This window comes from Leopardus geoffroyi, chromosome C2, assembly GCF_018350155.1.
Source record: "Leopardus geoffroyi isolate Oge1 chromosome C2, O.geoffroyi_Oge1_pat1.0, whole genome shotgun sequence".
Taxonomy (NCBI): Eukaryota; Metazoa; Chordata; class Mammalia; order Carnivora; family Felidae; genus Leopardus; species Leopardus geoffroyi.
In genome coordinates this window covers 59,009,925-59,031,304 of record NC_059333.1, presented here as the reverse complement: position 1 = coordinate 59,031,304, position 21,380 = coordinate 59,009,925, and the positions used below count along the sequence as shown (strand labels likewise).

Here is a 21,380-nt window from a genome sequence, read left to right as displayed (position 1 = left end):
CTCTTTTAATACTCATAATTTTTTTTTGATTAAAAATCCAAATTTTATTTTTAGCCTGTATCATTTAAATCTCAAACACTTGGGGCACCTGTGTAGCTCAGTAGGTTGACAATCCAGCTTCGGCTCAGGCCATGATCTCGCAGTTCATGGGTTCGAGTTCCACGTCCGGCTCTTGCTGACAACTCAGAGCCTGGAGGCTGCTTTGGCTTCTGTGTGTCTCTCTCTCTGCCCCTCCCCTGCTTGTGGGTGCATTTTCTCTCTCTCTTTCAAAAATAAACATTAAAAAAATAATAAAAAATAAATCACAAATACTTGGTATGAACACTATTAAGTACTAAAACATGGCAAGTCATAATACAACCTCAAGTTAGTGGGATCCTTTAGTATTTCAAAGTTCTTCTACATACATTACCCCTTACATTTCTCTCAACAGTATAAGATGAATATTCTTACATCATCTCTTTTTAAAAAATGGAGAAGTCAAGATTTAGAGAGGTGACTGACTTGTGGGACATGGCATGGCAGTGCTTTTGTCAGAATGTGAAGCTGAGTCTTCTGGTTCCAAGTCCAGAATAGCTGCATTACTCTGCTCTGTTCAGAGTGTTTTGTTGAGGAAACATCTGTAGCTTCTTCTTCCTGGGGGCAGAGCATCAGGAGAAGGGCAACAAAGAGTATACATGCTTTCTCAGTTATCTTTGACAGTGGTTTCCTTACACTAACAATTTCAAGAGTTGTCCTCCCTCCGTTTCCTTCCTCCTCTCCACTGAGAGTCTACGGAGTGTTTTATATTCACCGTGGTAGGTATTTGGGCTTTCTCATCCTGGAGATATGCTACCTCTCTCCCTTCGCTTGTTATGACCATATGTAATGAGAAGTTCAAACACAACCAGACTGTTTGTACTGTGGATGCAGGAACCTTGCTGCTACCTGGAAAGCCTAAAGGCAAAAACCAGTCCTGCTGGCTGCCATCTCTGCCAAGGGGAGAAGGCTCTCTGTTCGCTTATCCACTCAAATGGAAGCTCTTCCTTGGCTTGGGTAACATTTCCTCTTAATTACCTTAATTTTCTTGAGACATTATTCATGTCCAAATTCCTTTCCTTGGCAGATAGGGACCTGAGGGCTTTGCTCTTGGCTGAGGTTCTGAAAACTTGCACTGAGTTTGATAATAACATGAAACTTCACAGAGGAATAGATTGTAGAGCAAAGGGGAAACTGGAGGCCAGAATCTTCGGGAAAGTGAAGTTGGGAGTCAAGTGGCACAAATATAGAAATTTTTCTAAAGGGCAAAGGGATGAGCCATAGGAGAAAATCAACTCTAAGGCCAAGAGACCAGGACCAAGGTGAAGAGAAAGGCAAGGGCTAGCCTAGAAGTGCCTACAAGGAGCATGAGGAATTTTTTAAAGCACCCGAGATACAAAACCCTTTTTTAGAAGTCCAAGGGCACCAACTTTGTTCTAATCTCTTTATTCTTCACTTAAAAATATCAATTTCAGGGGCACCTAGGTGGCTTAGTTGGCTGGACATCTGACTCTTGATTTCGGCTCAGGTCATGATCCCAGGGTCATGAGATTGAGCCCCACTTTGGGCTCCATGCTGAGCATGGGACCTGCTTAAGATTATTTCTTTCTCTTGAGGCACCTGGGTGGCTCAGTCAGTTAAGCACACAACTTCGGCTCAGGTCATGATCTCACGGTTCATGAGTTCGAGCCCTGCATCGGGCCCTGTACTGATAGCTCAGAGCCTGGAGCCTGCTAAGGATTCTGTGTCTCCCTCTCTCTGCCCCACCCCCACTTGTGCTCGCTCTCTCAAAAATAAATACACATTAAACTAATTTAAAAAAAAAAGATTGTTTCTCTCTCCTTCCTTCTACCCCTCTTCCTCCACTCTCGCTCTCTTTCTCTCTATATAATAAAATAAATAAATAAAATTTTAAAAACTCAATTCCAAGCGGGATGGAGGGGAATGAGGTCTCAAGAACCTCAAGTTGAGTTGGATACTCCACTGAGAAACAGCAAATTATCCTGGGCTCAGTCAAAGGGAATTCGAAGACATATAAGCAATCCCAGCAAGATTTATACCTAAAAATATTAATTTTCATGAGTCACGAACTAATATTTCAACGTTACAAGAGCAGGTCCCTAGCTTCCTAGCCATTTTGTTTCTATCCAGTGCTTGAGTTGATATTTGACACTGAGCCTAAAACTCCCTATTCTTATTAAATCATTTATTTTAATTTACTTCCCCTGACTTGTATAGGCATCTGAGATTGCAGTTTCCCCTCTAGAGGCATAAACAAACTTTATCTCCATTCCTTTCCTTATTTTTTTTTTCTTTTCTTTTCACTCAGGAATCTCAATTCCAGTGCCTCAAAACTTTAACCAGTCCCAAAGTAGTTCCTCTCCTTCCAAGATTTCTGGGGAGCTTACTTTGTTCTTGTCACCCTTACCATGTTGCTTAATTAATGAACTATTAAACAACTCTACAGACACTAATATGATATAGATCATGTCATGAGGCAGTACATGATTAATTTTCAAATGTGCATCAAAAGCTATAACTTAAGAGAATGAGGCTAGAAATGATTTTTTTTTTTTTTAAGGAAAAGTATACAAAGCTCTTTGCCTTTTGTGACTTGAACAAATCTAAATTTACATTGTCTGGGGACATGAAAATCTATTATGTAACACTTTGCTGATGTAAACAATTTAGTTTGTTATATTTAAGATATGATATGTACTTGTATTATTGAGAAAAAATATGGAGACAAGGAATCTACGTACTCTCATCTCTTATTTTTTTAGAAGTTAGGAAATAATAGGAATCAAAAGCTTAGAAAAAATCATCTGAATTTTTTCTCTTTTTATCCCTGGGTCTTTAGATGTCTAGCGACTGGTCAATGGAAGCATAGAGACTGAACCTGGATAAATTTTGTGGAGGAATCACTTTTGAAGGGTGGGAAAGATTTACATAAGCAGAGCAGAAGTGAAGTGGAGGGACAATTCACCCTAGTCAGAAAAGTGTACATATGAGCACAAACACAGCAATATAAAAGGTTGTAACAGAGACTTTTGAGGCAGAGATAGGCAGAAGTACAAGCTTGAGGTGATAAGGATCTTATTTTCTCCTTAAAAGTACTCCAAACTAGGGGTAGCTGGGTGGCTCAGTTAGTTAAGATCTGACTTTTGATTTCAGCTCAGGTCATAGTCTCTGGGTTCATGAGATCCTACCCCTCATCGGGCTCTGTGCTAACAGCACGGAGCCTGTTTAGGATTCTCTCTCTCCTCTCTCTGCCCCTCCCCCACTTGTGCCCCCCCCCCCGTCAATCAATCAAAATGAACAAATAAACATTCTTTTTAAAAAAGGTACACCAATCTAGCTGAAAACTGAGTGTGATACATTTTTTCTTTTAATAAATTCAGCCAATGAAGACATATTTATCAATTTACTCAACAAGTACTTATAGAGTGCTTTCCCTTATATGACAAATATGCATGTTATATTCTCAACAAAGCCAAGAACAAGGAAGTTATTTACATATAACTGCAATTAGCATATTTTATGAGTCAAAAGTTTGAACACTGACGTGCCCCTGAAAATCCGAGGAAGATGGTTAGCAATTATAACGAGTAAATAGGTATAAGCAAGAACAAGGGGGATCCATTTACCTCGGAGAGGGACGAAGATACAAGTGTTGCCCAGAGGTGGAATTGAAAGAACCCCAAGACTGACAGTATGGGACACACCATGAGCTATGGGAATCATCTCAATTCAAATTAAGAACACCATCACAGGATGCTAAGTAAAACACAAGCACCTGCCATATAATAGAAGCTCAACAAATGTTTATTGAATGAATGAGTAAATGACTCAAAGTCGTCTGACCAGTGTCCTTGTTTGGCAGTCATCATAGCGCTTGATGGCACAATAAGCAGGCATCTGCTTCCCACATATAATTTTATTACTTTCAAAGACAATTAAGAAAAAACAAAGCTCCAATAATTTAAAAAAAGAAATAAATATTAAGCTTGCCCGCCTTTGAGTTTAAACAATGTTCGTAATTGACAATGATCTATTTCTTCAAATTTGTGGGGTCACATTACATGCTTATTTTATCATCTTTTATTCCTTATAAATCCTTTTTAAATTTTTTATATTTAAAAAAATTTAATGTTTTTTTATTTTTGGGAGAGAGAAAAAAAGACTGCAAGCAGAAGAGGGGCAGAGGAAAAGGGAGACACAGAATCTGAGGCAGGCTCCAGGCTCTGAGTTTCAGCACAGAGCCCGACACGGGGCTCAAACTCATGAACCATGAGGCATGACCTGAGCCAAAGTCAGATGCTTAATCGACTGAGCCACACAGGAGTTCCCTTATAAATCCTTTCTTAATAAATTAGTTGAAAATAAGTAAAAATAAGATGAATTAAAAAAAAAACAACTCATTGCTTTGTCCCCTGCCAATCTCTAGAGTTAGGGAAAGATTATAGCTGAAGCTGAAGTTGAAGGAGAATGGGCCCTCCTATGCAGAAGGTCTAGGAACATTATGGAGTCCATTCTGCTGGCATTCGGGAGGGTTTTACTAATCAGTTCATTTGTCTGGTTTTCTATCCATAACGAAATTTTGTAAAAAGTCTGAACATATAATAAAACACATTTTTTTTAAGAATGCCATGTAAAACACATGACACTAACTTGACTCTACAGAAGATGTTATGGAGCCACTTTAACCTGGTTTATATCTGCCACTGAATTCAGTACTGAGAAGCACAGGGTCTGCACTAAGGAGATGATCCTTTCTCAATGTTTAAACTATTAGTGAACTGGGTCTGAATTTCCATGTCAAAGTTTTCTGTAGTTTGATCAAAATTTGATCAAGTCAGCTATAGTCCATTAATCTACTGGCATCTTCACAAGGGGCACCCCTGAGAAAGTTCAGCATTGTCTTCCAAGGAAGTGAAAACCACTCCAGACCTCAAGTGTTCCTAATCAATGACAGTATTATTAGAATATCAGGGATGCAGGAGTGGGCTTTTTTCCAAGCCCACTTGGAACCTTAATTGTCTGCACTTATTTAAAATTAGGCGTGCAAACTTACTTGACTGTTATTTTCTATTCAAATTTATAACAGCTTAAAAAGTACTTTTAAAAATACATTTTACCTAACATGATACTTAATGGTGAAAAGCTAGGATTTTTCTGCTAAGATCAGGAAAACAGCAAGAATGTCCCCTCTCACCACTCCTTTTCAACATTGTACTAGAAGTCCTAGCTAATGCAATAAAAGTAAGGAAACAGAAGGTATGTAGATTGAGAAGGAAGAAATAAAACTGTCTTTGCTCACAGATAACATAATTATGTAGAAAATCAGATACAATTGCCAAGAAAACTTGACTAAAGAAGTGATTATAACAAGATTACAGGATTCAAGATTAATATATGAAAGTCAATCACTTTTTTATATACCAGCAATGAGCAAGTGAAATTTGCAATTCAAAGCAGAATAAGATTTATGTTATTACCCTCCAAAATAAAATTCTTAGGTATAAATATAACAGAATATATATAAGGTCTATATGACGAAACCTATAAAACTCTTATGAAAGAAATCAAAAAAGAACTAAATGGGGAGATATCCCATGACCATGGATAGGGAAACTCATTGTCAAGATGTTAATTATTCTCTACTCTATAGATGCAATGCAATTCCAATCAAAATTTCAACAATTTATTTTGTGGGTATCAACGAATGGATTCTAAAGTTTATATTAATTGGCGAAAGACTCAAAATAGCCAACACAATATTGAAGGAGAAGAGCAAAGTCAGAAGACCATTTATTTATTTTGACAGAGATAGAGAGGGAGAGAGACACAGTGCTTGAATGAGTGTGGGAGGGGTAGAGACAGAGAGAGAATACCAAGCAGGCTCTGCATTGTCAGCACAGAGCCAGACTCAGGGCTCAATCTCATGAATTGTGAGATCATGACCTGAGCGGAAATCAAGAGTCAGATGCTTAATTGACTGAGACACATAGGTGCTCCAAACTAAAGTCTATTAAAAAACAACAACAACAACAACTATAAAGTAAAAAGTTTATTAAAAAATAGAATTAAACATTTGCAGAACCTGAAGTGCCTGTAAGAAATCTTCAGTTATCTAAAATAGCTTGAAACCCACCAAATGATACTTTCCTTCATTTTATAACTAATAATAACATAATAAAAAAATCACAATACATTTATTATATTACAATACATATATAATATATACATATGTTAACAATGCAGTTAACACCTCTTAAGGAACTTTACTAAATCTTTGCAAAAATTATCTTCTTTGTTCCTCACTGCAACCATATGAGCCAAGTATTGTCTTAACTCATTTTATGCAGATGTACAGAGAAAATTGATGAATTGCTCAAGGTCACAGAGCAAGTAAATAGAAGAGACAGTGTCAACCCAAAACTCTTGCACCTTGTACTTTTTTTGAAACCATGCCCCATAAGGTTAGTAAGATTGAAAACTTGTTTAAAGCTTGTTTCTCAGAGAACTGTTTCTCCCTAATCAGCTATTATGTTTTTTCAGACCCCACTAACAAATCCACTAGCTGTCTCTGCAAAAACCAGGACTCAAGGTCAACTGATAAGGGTTCTAACCTATGAACAAGCAAGACCCTGCTTTCCTTACCTGAGGTAATGAGCCTAAGACTCCATCCAGTTTATACTGGCTCTCAGGACATCCTAAAGCAACCTCCTGATGTCAGGGGCTGAATTTTGCCTCATTCTGATGCTAAGTCTGTACCCCAAAGTTAACACAGGATGTATGTTTTACGTGTTTGTTAAATGTGTATTCTCCATCTTTCCTCACGAAGAGTCATAAGTTTCCCTGCCCTCTTCATCAATATGTTTGTATTCTCAACCCCTATGATTATAAAAAAAACTTGTTCTGTCCCCCTTCAGGGAGGCAGATTTGAGGCTTGTCCTCCCATCTCCTCTCCTTGTTTTGCCTGCCTCTCCAATAAACTCTTTCCTTGCTGCAAACCTGACGTCTCAGTGATTGGCTTTGCTACATACACATAGTGCAGATGTACTTGGGTTTGGTTACACTTTATTTGGTCTCTTATTCCCAGGGGTTGAGCAAGACTTAGAATAGCCAGTATGAAAAAAGACTGAGTACACACAGTCCATCTGTGCCCTTAAGACTTTGCTCTGTTAGTTTTCCAAAAGGCTGCCTAAAGGAGAACAGAGAGCTAATCTAGTGCTGCCCAGAGGTGCCCTTTCTGCTCTGAAGGTGAACAGAAACAGAAAATGCTAAAGAGGCCATTGAAAGAGTGTTCTCGTACTTCCTATTCTCCATTCAGGCACCCACACATGTTCTCCGAGAGGCTATTATGTGAAGATGTTGTTCTGGGCACTGGAAGTATAGGAGTAGACAAGATAGAAAAGGTTCATATTCCGGCAGAGGAAACAGCTAATGTGAATGAAGACCCTGAGTTGGGAATGCACAGATGCGTGGAAGCAGTCAGCTACCTGTGGTTGATCCCCAGCGAATGTAGGAGAAGGCTCTGTAGAAGAGGTCAGCCAGGAGGAAGAGTCTCTGGTAGCCTGGGAGGGCCAACGGCAGGACAGAAGTCTGGTTTACATTTTATTCCATTCATGTGTTTCCTCCTGATACGCTTTCTGCTTCCTTCCATTTACGCCTATGTGCTGACCTCAGTGCAGATGGAGATCATATGGCTACCGGGCAGTGAGGCCTGAGTGGTGCCATTGCCTGTCAGAAAAGTTTATTAGGTTAAAAAGAGAGAGGAGTGGAAGATACAATTGAGCTCTGTTTCCGGAGCCACAGAGCTGGCACCAGGTTCTGCTGAAGGCGGCACAAACCACAGCCTTGTTTCCCAATTGGCATTGCCCACCACGGCCTCTTCACAGCAGAGAGTTCTGGAATAGGCAGTTAGATTCATTATTACCATACCAAGTATGTCGATGGTGCTTTAGAAGTGGGAAGCACTTTGCAGAACTGTTTTTAGCTGCCCCTTGGATAGTTTTCCAAATAAGGAGTTGTGATATCTGCCTCCCTAGGGATTCCTCTTTGATCCTTTCTTTCCAGTAAGACTGAAATTCTGTGTTCCCCTACACATTGTTATTCCTCTCTCCTGGCTAACTTTTTCAGATTCCTTATTTCCAGCTTTAGAGTCACTTTCATCAGAAAGATTTCTCAGATCCGTCCCAGTCTGACATCAGTTGGGCTTTTTTTTTTTTTTTTTTTTTAAATCTCATAGAGGCTTTTGTGTACAGAAAACAATGCTTACAGTAGCCTGTGTTATCACTGACATTCAATCGCCTACAGTTATAAATTGAAAAACTTATTTTTTTCTGAGCTTTTAAACACAATTGCAGAAATATAGTAAACTAAGAATTTTTAGTTTGAAATTAAATGCAGTTTGTACTTATTGTTAGGTTAGCTTATACTTTAACAAAATTTGAATAATCCTTTAGATACTATATATAAAACTATCTCATACTTTAAATGTATATAATTCAATAAATGAATGTGTGAATCCGGTAATTTGAATGTTCTTACATATTTAAACACATTTCACAGACCTGGTTACTTACATTCTTGTGAATTTTCCAGCTGCAGTCATATTTCATATAATGTATTTCCTCAAGAATCTCAAGCATTTAAGAAAACAGACATACAAACCCCATAAACAAATCTCCATAAGCACATACACAACTTTAATAAAGCTAAATATAAAACTTTCATATTTACATATAATTCTCTTAAGTATTTTAGCTTCTTAAAAGCTAAACTCACCAGAGGCACTAAGGAATCTACTCCTGAAATCATTGTTGCACTATATGGTGACTAATTTGGATACAAATTTTTAAAAATTAAAAAAAGAAAAGCTAAACTCACCAAAGTAATCTTGAGAACGAAGAACAAAGCTGGAGCTATCAGCAATCCCAGATTTCAAGATATACAAAAAGCTGTAGTAATCAAAACAGTATGATATAGCATAAAAATAGACACATAGATCAATAGAACAGAATAGAAAACCCAGAAATAAACCCATGCTTGTATGTTCAATTAATCCATGACAAAGGAGGAAAGAATATACAATGGGGAAAAGACGTCTTTTTACAAATGATGTTGGGAAAACTAGACAGTTACATGCAAAAGAATAAAACTGGACTACTTTCTTATACCATACACAAAACTAAATTCAAAATGGATTAAACACCTACATGTGAGACCTGAAACCATAAAACCCCTAAAAGAAAACATAGGCAGTGATCTCTTGGATGTCAGCCTTAGCAACATATTTATCGATATGTTGGCAAGAGAAACAAAGCAAATTAAATTATTGGGACTACACAAAATAAAAAAAAAAAAAACATCTGCATAGCAAAGGAAACCATCAACAACAGAAAGGCAACCTAGTGAATATATATATACACACATATATATAAACTAAACAACTCAACACCAAAAAAAAAAATTTTGATTCAAAAATTGGCAGAAGACCTGAACAAACATTTTTCCAAAGACAGACAGATGGCCAACAGACACGCAAGAAGGTGCTCAACAAGGCTAATCAGGGAAATGAAGACAAAACCACAGTGAGATATTACCTGACATCAATCGGAATGACTAGTGTCAAAAGGACAAGAAACAACAAGTGTTGAGAGGGTGTGGAGAAAAAGAAAATCTTCTGCATTGTTGGTAGGAATATAAACTTGTACAGCCATTGTGGGTTGGAGATTCTTCAAAAATTATTGGGCATTTACCCAAAAAAGGCAAAAGTGCTAATCTGAAAAGATATATGCACCCCTATGTTAATTGCAGCATTAATTTACAACAGCCACGATATAGAAGCAACCTAAGTGCCCATTGATAGATGAATGGGCAAGCAAGTTGTGGTATATATATAATATATATAATATTCTATATAGAGTAGAACATTACTCAGCCACTAAAAAATAATGAGATTTTGCCACTTGCAACAACATGGAGGCCTAGAGGGTATTAACACTAAGTGAAACAAGTCAGAGAAAGACAAATACCATATGATGTCACTTATCCGTACAATCTAAAAACCAAGGCAAATGAACCACAAAAAGCAAACAGACTCTTAAACACAGAGAATGAACTGGTGGTTGCCAGAGGGAAAGCGGGTTGGGGGATGGATGAAAGAGATAGAGGACGTTAGGAGGTACGAACTTCAGTCATAAAATAAATAAGTCACAGAGATGGCAAAGTACAGCATAGGGAATGTAGTCAGTACTATTGTAATATAATACTGACAGATGGTGACTACACTTATCACGAGCACTAAGTAATGCACAGACTTGCCAAATCAATATGTTGTACACTTGAAACGTAATACAACATGGTGTGTCAATTATACCTCAAAAAAATAATTTAAAAATATTTTAAACCTCAAACTCATAAATTTAGTAAATAAGATTACATTAAGTATTGAAAATTGACTGGAAATGTGTATAAATGGATAAACACCCCAAGTATTTCAGTTAAAATAATTTGTTTACTATGTTAGTTTCTCTCAAATGTCTTTAACATAACGAATATACAAAGCAGTAAAATTATCTTTAAAATTGTTATATTTGCATAAAAATAAATTCATACCAAAAACCCATATCTATTTTTTCATTATACCTGTGTTTATTACTATTGTTTTTTTTTTGTTTTTTGTTTTTTTTGGTACAGTCTCAGGTTTGCAAAATCATTTAATCAACAAAGTAAAAGAAAATCACTATTTCAGACCCGGCACAATAGCTGAGATTATACACTTGGAGTTTTTGGCCAGAGATTTGACACCAATGTTGTGGATTTGAGGTTCTTGGTCATTGCTCAAGGAATTAAAACCTGGATTATGTGAACCAGTACAAAGCATACCCCAAGAAGAGTCAGCTCAGGTGTACAGGGTAAGGCCCTTTTCAAGAGTTCTGCTAAGTCAATGGAGAACCCACTGGTATATCAATTTAGTGAATCATATAAGTCCTCGACTTCTTTCCAGTTTCATCCTTACCCAAACTTTTTATCATACCTGCCTGCAACATTTTAATACTCAATTTGGATAGATAGATACTGGAACATATACCCAGATTTCAATCTCCTTACTTCCTGATTGAAATAAATACAGTTGTGCAAGATTGTATATTCCATTGCTTTAGCGATCACCATTATTTCAACTGGGCAAGGCAGCAAGTGAGGATATTAATGGAGTACAGTTCAGTGAAAGCATAAGTATTAGCCTCCTAGGACTGCCATAACAAAGTATCACAAACTGGGCTGCTTATTTGCATCACAGTTCTGAAGGCTCAAAGTCCAAAATCAAGGTGTCAGCAGAGTCATGCTGTCTCTGACACCTTTAGGGAAGGATCCTTCCTTGACTCTTCCTAATTTCTGCTGGTTTCCTGGCCATCTTTGGCATTCTATGACTTGTAGGTGTATCATTCCATCCTCACGTGGAATTCTCCCTGTGTTTCTGTATCTATCCACACATGGCATTCTCTTTATAAGAATACCAGTCATTAGATTAGAGAGGCCCATCCTGCTCCGGCATGACCCCCTCTTAACTAATTATACCTGCAATGACTTTATCTCCAAACAATTTCACATTCTGAGGAACCAGAGGTTAGGATTTCAATATGCCCTTTTTCCAAAGAAACAATTCAAACCATAAGCCATGGAAGAATCAATATATTGAGGATCCTTGTCACGTTACGCCGAGTTTCTCAACCTTGGCACTGTTGACAGTGGGGACTGGATAATGTTTGGCTGTGGAGGGCTGTCTTGTGCATTGTAGAATATTTGGCAGAAATCCTGGCTTCTATCTGGTAAATGTTAATAGCATTTAGCATCCAGCTGTGACAACCATACATGTCTTCAAACATTTCCATGTGTCTCCCAGGGTTGGGGTTGAGGGTCAAAATTGCCTTCGGTCCAGAACGACAGGTAGAGACTAAAGAAAACCACAGATAAAGGTTAGCTGGAGTTGGAGTACCTGAGGAAATAAACAGGAAAAATAGGGAGGTTGCCTTACAGCAGTGAAAAGTGTGAAATGAGATCATGAATGAGTAGAAGTTTCTGTGAGAACAACAATTAGAACATGGGCATAGAAGTAAGTGTGTGAGGTAGGGTGAGGACTAGGATTAGGCTAGTGGAGGGGAAGAGGCAAAGGAATTGAAACACCATCTATGCACATATCACCAAAAATTATGACAGAAGTAGTTTTGGAGATGATAGCAGTTAGTCAGGACTAACATTGTCAAGAAATAAAGATGACCTGGGAAGCTGGGTGACTGTAAGAAAGAGGAGGGGATAGTAAATTATTTGAAGATTTGAGATTCAAAGAAAGGGCTTTTCATGGAGTCAGAAAGGAAAATGGCCTAGAAATGTCATAGAGGGGCAAAAAAAAGTGCCTCCTCATGCCATAAGTAGGTACAGCCAAACCCCTGCCGGGGCTGCAGGACTCTGTCCTCAGGGGGGGCATGGGTTCAGTTATCGCAAAAGATGAATGGAAACATTTAGAAAAAATGTTCAAATAGATAAAGGCAATTAAGAGATAACAAACCTGCAGTTATAAAATAGGTAAGTCACGGATGAAAAGTACACCATAAAGAATATAGTCATTAACACTGTAATAACATTATATGGTAACCACACTTAACCATGGTGAGCACTGAGCAATGTATAGAATTGTTGAATCAATATGTTGTGCACCTGAAACTAATATAATATTGTACATAAATTATACTCCAATCAATAAATCAATGTAAAAAAAAAAGAAAGAAAAAGGTGTGAACACAGGGGAGTTTGCTGATGACTGGCCCTGAATTCCAGGGAATAGAGGTGAAGGATTTCAGGATTTAGGGGTTGGTGGGAGACAGAGTCAGGAAAGGGGACCACAGTGCCTGGAGGAATGAGCGCTTTCCTGGGCTTCTTGTAGTGACTGCCATAAACAGGGATAAAGACAAGTTAGGTAGTGGTGACAAAGATCCTGTTCTTGAGAAATGTGGGGCGTGAGGTCCTGTGAGGAGTACATAAATGTTTAGGACTTCCTCTTGATCCCTGAGGATGGATATTCAGCATCATTGCTCACAAGGCTCTGACTGGCAGCTCTCAGGAAAGCTTCTGCTTCTGCTTCTGCAGGGAGTCATTTCCATAGCAAGACAGAGAAAAATGAGCTTGGGCTTTGGAGCCTGCTCACCTGGGTTTGTATCCCAGCTCTGCTACTAAGAAAGAGGAGTGACTTTTGTCTCATTGATCTCAGCCACCATGTGTTTGTCTGTCTTCATTAGCCCCCAGAAGTTGATCATGTCCATGTAATCACCTGGTCACAGGAGGATCTCAACAAGTTATCTGAAATTTCCTAGGGAGAAGGATAGCTGTGTTGGTCAAAAAATGACAGGCACACTTGGATTTTTAACCAAAAAATTACCAAAATATATGCTAAAAAATATCTGCTGAGTTGTGTGGGTATTAATAACTCAGTCATACTTTAATTCAAGTTTTTCACATTTTCAATTAACACACAAGAAGAAATACATCTAACGCCCTGACCCAGAATTCAGACCCATGAGCATTTAGCCTTATCACATGTGATACATTCTAACAATTTCCTTTTTTGCCCCCATTGTTTCAAAGAGAAACAACTTAAGTCCATTTCATGATCCCAAATGTGAAGCAACTTTAATGTGTTTCACAAACATTTACTGAGCACCTTCTATGTGCCTAGTTCTGATGGCCACTGGAGATGAGAAAAATAAGATGTAAATTTTGTTCCACAGGACAGTGAAGAAAAAATATTAATTACTATACTAAAAACTAAAATATAAATCTATAAAAGTGCTCTGGGATCTTAGTCTGGGAAATCTGAGAACATTCTTCAAGAGGAGCGGAGCACTTAAACTGTGTCTTGCAGGGGAAGCAGGATTTGTTCAAAGAAAATATATCGTGAAGACTTATATTCTGTTCCAAATGGTTGTTCCAAATTACAGGGTTTGGGATTACATGAACAGCACTTTACCACTTTTCCCAGTCTTGGAATTGTGGGAGAAATATTTTGTTTATGTGGAATTATCTTGTTGTTGGCTACCTAATTGTAGCCCCACTAGCAATCCTCCAAATGGAAACCCAGGAGACAGTAGACTTGACCAAAGAAATGACAAATTAAAGAGCATTCTGGAAGTATACTGTAGCATATGCCAGGAGAGGCACCCTCTAAGAGGGTGAGACCTAATCTGTCCGCAGGCATCATTCATCATTTTGTGCTAGAGCCTATGGGAAAGTCTGTTCCTCTGCAAATGAGGAAAGCATCAGATGAATCCACTTCAGGTAGATGGTTGCACAGTTATGAAGCTCTGCCAGGTATTCCCAATCTATTTGCCAGGCGTGGTCAACATTGGCTTCTTCCTGCCCTGGAAACTAACCTTCCTGTTTGGATCTAACTGTATTATTTTTAACCCAACCAGGGATATTGGCCAATGATGTGAGTAAAATCTGGGGATTTCTGAGAAGTGATTCCAGAAAACTGTAATCAGAAATATGTAAATCTGAGGGAAACAAAGTGTAAAGGAGTCTTAAACCCTTCCCTCCTGGCCATTCAACCTCGAAACCACTACTCCAATTTCCAGAGGCCCATGATTTCATAACTTAGCCTCTCACAATCTCGAACAATTCCAATAATTAGAAAGTTCTTTTTTTTTTTGTTTTGTTTTAAACTTTCAACTTATGCTTTCTGGATCTCTGTATTATCTTCCTAGGGCCATCGTAACAAATTACCACAAATTTTATGGCTTTAAACCACAGAAACATATTCTTTACCAGTTCTGGAAGATAGAAGTCCAAAATCAAGGTTTTCCACATGGCTCACCCCCTCTGAAGGCTCTATGGGCAATTGGTCATTTGCCTTGTCTAGTTTTTGGTGGCCCCAGGCTTTCCTTGGCTTGATGTCACAGCACTCAAATCTTTTCTTCCATGGTCACATTACTTTTCCTCTGAGGTGTGTCTTATAAAGACACTTTTCATTGGACTTAGGGCATCCTGTGGAAATCCAGGATGATTTCATCTCAATGTCATTATTTTAAATTACACCTGCACAGACTTATTTTCAGAGAAGATAACATTCTGAGGTTATAGGGATTAAGGTTTATACCTCATTACTCTACAAAAGAGTGAACTATTTAATAACACCAAAGACTGAAATGCTAAAACAGTACCATTTTGTAGGGTTGTTGTGCCGGGAAACATAGCAAAGAACTCAAATAGTGTTAGCTCGTTTTATTATCATTATTTTATAGTACTTTGGAATTTTCAATGTGTAACCGGTGACTCACTTGATATAATCCTCATAATCCCATAGTAAGCAGGTATTGTATCAGGAGACCCAAACTTGACAATAGTTGCCTCATATTGCCACCATATTAGTTTAAGGATAAATTTTTGTTGGCAACTCTTCTTCCCCCAAATGGCTTAAAACAGTTTCAACATGCATATACTTAAAAGGTACGAAATTGAGAAAATCAGAACCAAGTAAAAGGTAAGCACTCATATCAACCCTAATGGTAAATTTAATTCCATTAACTGAGTCTCATATTTGTCTCTTACAAAAAACATTAACAGTGGCTTTTCTGGATGACGGGATCATGGGTTAATTTTTTTATGTCTCTCTTTTCCTTGTTTTTGCTCCTTGGGTATTTTACAACTTTTCTATCATAAGCATGTAATATTTATTATTTTCATAATTGGAAAGTGACTTCTTAATTGGACTTTGCCTTCTTGATAGTCAAGGTAAAAAGGGGAAATCAGTCATTTAGATAATTAGAATCCGAGAGGAGGTAGTAGGTCAATTCCTTCGAGGAAAGTAACAGTTTTTCTAGTACTGGCTTTTACTCAAAACACTAGGTCATACAATGCCCTCATTTCTCACAAATTCCTGAAAATGCTTCTTGCAGCCTTGTTCAAAAACAGCAGAAGCTGTAAGTGATATTGTAATGGCCTAAGATTATGTGGTCTGAGAAGACATGCCCAGTAAACGAACTATGTGTCCTTAGTCAATTACTCCTAAAGATCGCTGTGAAATGAGCCCATGAGCAAGTAGAAAGGCATGATTCCTGGATCTGGTTCATCAGCGCTGAGTTTGGAAGCGTGCTCCGAGCTGGCTGTAACAGCTTTGACTATCTGAGGATGATAAATAAAATATGTGTTTAAAGTTTTGTAATAATACTGTATTAGGATTATATTTTCGTTGGTAAAGGCCTAGAGTAACGGAATTCAAGGTTATTGACTGAAGAAAGATTTTATTTGGAAGACGCATGAAAAGGAGGCAGGAGATGACTAGATTGTGAACATAGAAGAGAGAATGTTCTCACTTATATGAAAGGCCACCCTCAAGCAGCCAGTTAATCGCAAGGTTGGAGCTCAGTTCTTTGTTTTAAAGTTTGGATTAAGAGATTTTCAAACACGCAAAACTAGAGAGAAGAATGTAACGAACCTCAGTTTCAACACTGACCAACATGCGGCCAATCTCGTTCCCTCTCGTCCATATCCAAGACATCTTGCCATTACATATGTAATCAAAATATAAACTCAATTATAATAAGTGCATTTCTAAAATTTTATTTCCCCTTCGTGACATTACTTCATATTTCACAAGTTGCTTTTATTTTATTTATTTTTTATTTAAAAAAAATTTTTTTTTTACGTTTATTTATTTTTGAGACAGAGAGAGACAGAGCATGAACGGGGGAGGGGCAGAGAGAGAGGGAGACACAGAATCAGAAGCAGGCTCCAGGCTCTGAGCCATCAGCCCAGAGCCCAGACGCGGGGCTCGAACTCACGGACCGTGAGATCGTGACCTGAGCTGAAGTTGGACACTCAACCGACTGAGCCACCCAGGCACCCCTTCACAAGTTGCTTTTAATACACACAGATAGGTTCATTTTCCTGTCATTAAGGGTTAAATTCCTCCAGAAAAAGGGTTTTACTGGTGCCTCCCTCTGTAACTATCTCTCAGGACCCAGTGCAGCGGAGCAGCTGGAACAGTACTTGATAAATGCTACCCGCTTTGAGATACGTGCTGATCACCAGAAACGCAACTAGCAGAAGGAAGTATGTAAAGTAATAAAAAGAAATGCAATGCCACTTCCTAATAATTGTATGGTCAGAAAGTAATCTATACTTGGAGCGCCTGGGTGGCTCAGTCAGTTAAGTGTCCGGCTCTTGATTTTAGCTCAGGTCATGATCTCAAGGTTGTGAGATCCAGCCTTGAGGTAGGCTTTACACAGACAGTGCTGAGCCCCCTTGGGATCCTCTTTCTCTCTCTGCCCCTCCCCTACTCGTGCCCACGCGCTTTCTCTCTCTTTCTCAAAATAAACTTAAAAAAGAGAGAACGTATTCTACACTTAATTGTTCTAAAAACTATTATCACGAACTTCGTCCAATGACATCATTCCCTCCATCCCTTTCTTCAAAATGCCAAGCCAAGCGCTTGAATGTGAAATCATTCGTTTTCTTTCTATTCATCTTTCACCGCTGTTGAAATGTTCTCTCTGAAACATTTACCTTTTGAAACTTGATGAAAGTGAATGTAAATTCAAGTCTGGCTTGTAAGTGTTCACTTCATAAGTGACTCTTGGTTTTCTTTGTTTGTTTTAACGTTTATTCATTTTGGAGAGACAGAGAGAGACACAGAATGAGCGAGGGAGGGGCAGAGAGAGAGGGAGACACAGAATCCAAAGCAGGCTCCGGGCTCTGAGTTGTCAGCACAGAGCCCAACTCGGGGCTTGTCGAACTCACGAATTGTGAGATCATGACCTGAGCTGAAGTCGGACGCTTAGCCGACTGAGCCACTCAGGCGCCCCTCTTTGTTTGTTTTTAACCTATATATATAAACTTTCCTCTCCCTACCCAAGAATGTGCCACCCTCCCACCATTGTCAAGATCCAAGGCAAAAAATATGTTTGCTGAAAGCAATTCAGACTGTGTCAGCCAAGAGAAAGTATTCTCCAGAATTTAAGTGTAAAATCAGAACTGTGTGTAATATCTATCAAGCCAGATGTTTACCTGTTCACTGTGAGAGAAATTGGAAGTACATCAAAAACCAGTGATAGGAACAGCTTTGAACCACATGCAGAAAGAGGCAGTTCAGGAAAATTTTGGGTTCCAGTAAAGCCCTGACCTCCTGAAGCTATATTTAAACTTAGGAAATGTTTTTTCTTGGCTGAGTCAGTGCCCCTAACCAGCTTCTATCAGGCCGCAGAAGAGTCTTGCCTGAGCTATGTTGGGAATTTCTACTCCCTCTTTCTTTCCTCTCTCCTGATAAAGGAATGAGTCTTAAGAAGTTTCAGTGAGCCACTTGAAATCTCCAGGCCTCAGTTTCCCCATCTCTGAAATCACTTCTAATACTGACTTTTTGTGATTCCTACTCAGTCTTTTGTACAGAGACTCACAGGATGCTGTGTCCCTTTGCATACGGCAGGAAGTTTCAACTCACCCGGGAGCATATGCCAATCAACTCCTGAGATGTTAGGTCTCAAACTGTTGTTATTTTTTATACAAGTTGGTGGCTTCTGATGATACCTTGGCGCTAGAACCTGGCCAAGTCAAAAATATTCAAACACAACTTGACAGGCATGGAGTTCCCTTGGGGACTACGTTCTGCCTTTGTAAATTAAAGCTAGCTTTAAGATGAAGCAGAGAGAAGCATCTTCTCTCCCCAGGCGGTTCCTACCATGTCTAGGTCGCTGTGGAACCGGCTTGGCTTCTCAGAAACCCATGGGGACAAATGGAAAGAGGGAATACAATTCTAGGATCTCTTTTAAGCTATGTGAGTTCTCTGGAACCTTGCAAGTGCTGGCAAGGTCCTTCTGTCACGACACAGTAGCAGATCTGGTGAAGGAACATTAAGTCTAGGGGGGCAATTCAGGGATGTCAATCTGGGCATCCTCTGTAAGCGTTTAGGGGGGCTCTTTGCCATCTCTGATGGAGGGTCCTGGCTGTTAATACCCTGGAGCAAGATGGAAAAACTGTAGTCAGAAAGCCAACACCCCTTCCCTCCTCCACCACCGCCACCTCCTTCTGCTGCTCCCGGTCCCGTTTGTGTGCTTATGCAGTGTGAACCTGGTACCTCTTTTGTGCAGTGGCAGCTGAGGAGACTCCAGTGCTCAGCACGGCCAACAAAAAGCCCAGGAAGTAGCCAAGACTGAGAACAAGAATCGTATTCGTTTGAAGGTGGTGGGGCAGGATGGTTCTGTGGTGACATTTAAGAGTAAGAGGCCCACAGCACTTAGCCAACTAGTGAAAGCCTCTTGGGAATGACAGGGTTTGTCAGTGAGGCAGATCAGACACCGTTCAGATATACTCCGTCTATTGGCTCTAAATCCATTATGCTTGTCCCCAGGCTTCATGACCGCCAATTTCTAAAAGGACTTTTCCTGCTGTCTTGGCCAATCCTGCTTTCCCATAGGGCAGGAAGGATGTTCCAGTGCAAAGTCGATTGAACTACTCCTCCCTCCCAAAATATATTAGCATAAAGTTAATTTGTACAAAAACTATTTGTCGACCACCTGTCTGTACTAGGTGCTAGAAAAGAGCAAGCAAGCAAGCAAGCAGATAAAAATCTCCGCTCACCATCATGAAGCTTACCATGTAATGGGAGAAGACGGATAATAAATGAAATAAATAAAGCCCAGCGTGTGCTAGATGGAGGTGTGTGCAATGGAGACAAATAAAAAGGAGAACGAGACAAAGAGAATTTGTTGGGGAAATCTTCAGATTGTGGCAATCTTCGGAAGAACATTCCAGGCAGAAAAAAAGAGTAGGTGCCAGAGTCCTGTGGCAGAAGCATGCCTGAACAGTGGTGAAATAGTAAGGAGGCTAGTGTAGCTGGCAGGACATTATCAGGAGAAAGAGGGGTAGATGATTTCAGGGAGTTATCAGGGGGGCCAATCATGGACAGCCTTATAGCCCACGTAAAGACCTTGGCTTCTACTCTAAATAACACCGGAAGTATTTGGACATTTTGTGCAGAATGACATGATTTGTACTGACCCCTATTTTCAAACAGTTCTGAGAATAGACTGAACAGGGGAGAGAGCAGAGCAAGGAGACTAACAAGAAAGCTACAACAACAGTCTAGGAGACAGTGGTGGTTTGGGGCCAGATGGTAGGAGTTGGACTCTGAATATCTTGCTAGAATAAACAGAATATGCTGATAAATAGAGTGTGGGCTGAATCACGGGGTGAGAGGAGGGGAGAGAGGGCACTGGGCAAGAAGCCTGGCCTTCTCAGTTGAGTTTCAGTCCATCTCACATTTACAATGTTACCTGAGGAAAGTCACTGAAAAGCTTGGGGCCTCATTTTTCACCTCTAGAACAATGGCTTTAGCTCCTTCTTGACCACAGGAGTCTCAAGTGTATTGTGACGTCTGTGCAAAAGCAGACTTTCTTAGAAATGAATCACAGTTCTGTGTGACTTCATGCAAGTTCATTAGCCTGAGCAACTGTGGTGGGGAGGCTGTGGTCAAATCTGAAATGTCTTGGGAGCAACTACAAAAACCCAAACCCAAGAGATATTACAGTTGTGAGGAATTAATTTAGGGACGTTTACTTTTAAAAGCTAGATCTCTTTCTTGGTAGGCTAAGGATAGCCAAAGAAGAAAGTCTGTTCAAGGAAACTGTTGTTTTTAACTCATAAGGGGTTTTCTGATTTAATTTTTTTAATGAGAGAGCACAAGCGGGGCAAGGGCAGAGAGAGAGGGAGACGCAGAATCTGAAGCAGGTTCCAAGCTGTCAGCACAGAGCCTGATGCGGGGCTCGAACTCACAAACTGTGAGATCATGACCTGAGCCAAAGTCGGACGCTTAACCGACTGAGCCACCCAGGCACCCTTCAAGGAAGCTGTTTTAACCAAAGCTTTATGATCCCTAGTTACTGTATGGATTTTGTACTCTTTGAACCTGTATTTATAAATGTTACCTCGTTGGTGATTAATACATTTTTACATCCTCCCCCAAATTCTCATCTTCAGTTTTAGTTTTATTTTAAACCCAAAAGGCTTCTTTTGCTTTCCCCTATCTCTGAACAGGTTTATCACCACCTTGGAATTTTTCTAAATTTTTACCAACAAGAGAACTATGTGACTGAGTTATTCTAAATGACTCAAGTGCTTACAACTTTCCCAGCATTACTTAAGCATACAAAGCCCAAGCTGCCTCTTTCCAATTCACAAATTCAGAAAAAGCACTCCTAATTGAAACTTTCAGGATAAGTATGGGATGTTGGAGAGCTCCTCCCAGGGGTGACCAGGCAGGAATCAGAGGGCAAGACAGGTGTTCCACATGCATCGGCCTTCTCAGC

General features: G+C 39.4%; 2 long non-coding RNA genes across 2 annotated transcripts; both read right to left on the bottom strand.

Annotated features, from left to right (window-relative positions):
• Positions 1 to 211: 211 nt before the first annotated feature.
• On the bottom strand, positions 212 to 8,828 carry LOC123610868. The gene is made up of 3 exons (XR_006718320.1): positions 7,524 to 8,828; positions 505 to 636; positions 212 to 259 (listed from the first exon to the last, which is right to left on the bottom strand). It is a non-coding gene; the product is annotated as an uncharacterized LOC123610868 (long non-coding RNA).
• Positions 8,829 to 10,707: 1,879 nt separating this feature from the next.
• On the bottom strand, positions 10,708 to 16,681 carry LOC123610867. Its single transcript, XR_006718319.1, has 3 exons — positions 14,897 to 16,681; positions 13,232 to 13,393; positions 10,708 to 11,983 (listed from the first exon to the last, which is right to left on the bottom strand). It is a non-coding gene; the product is annotated as an uncharacterized LOC123610867 (long non-coding RNA).
• Between the last annotated feature and the right edge of the window lie 4,699 nt (positions 16,682 to 21,380).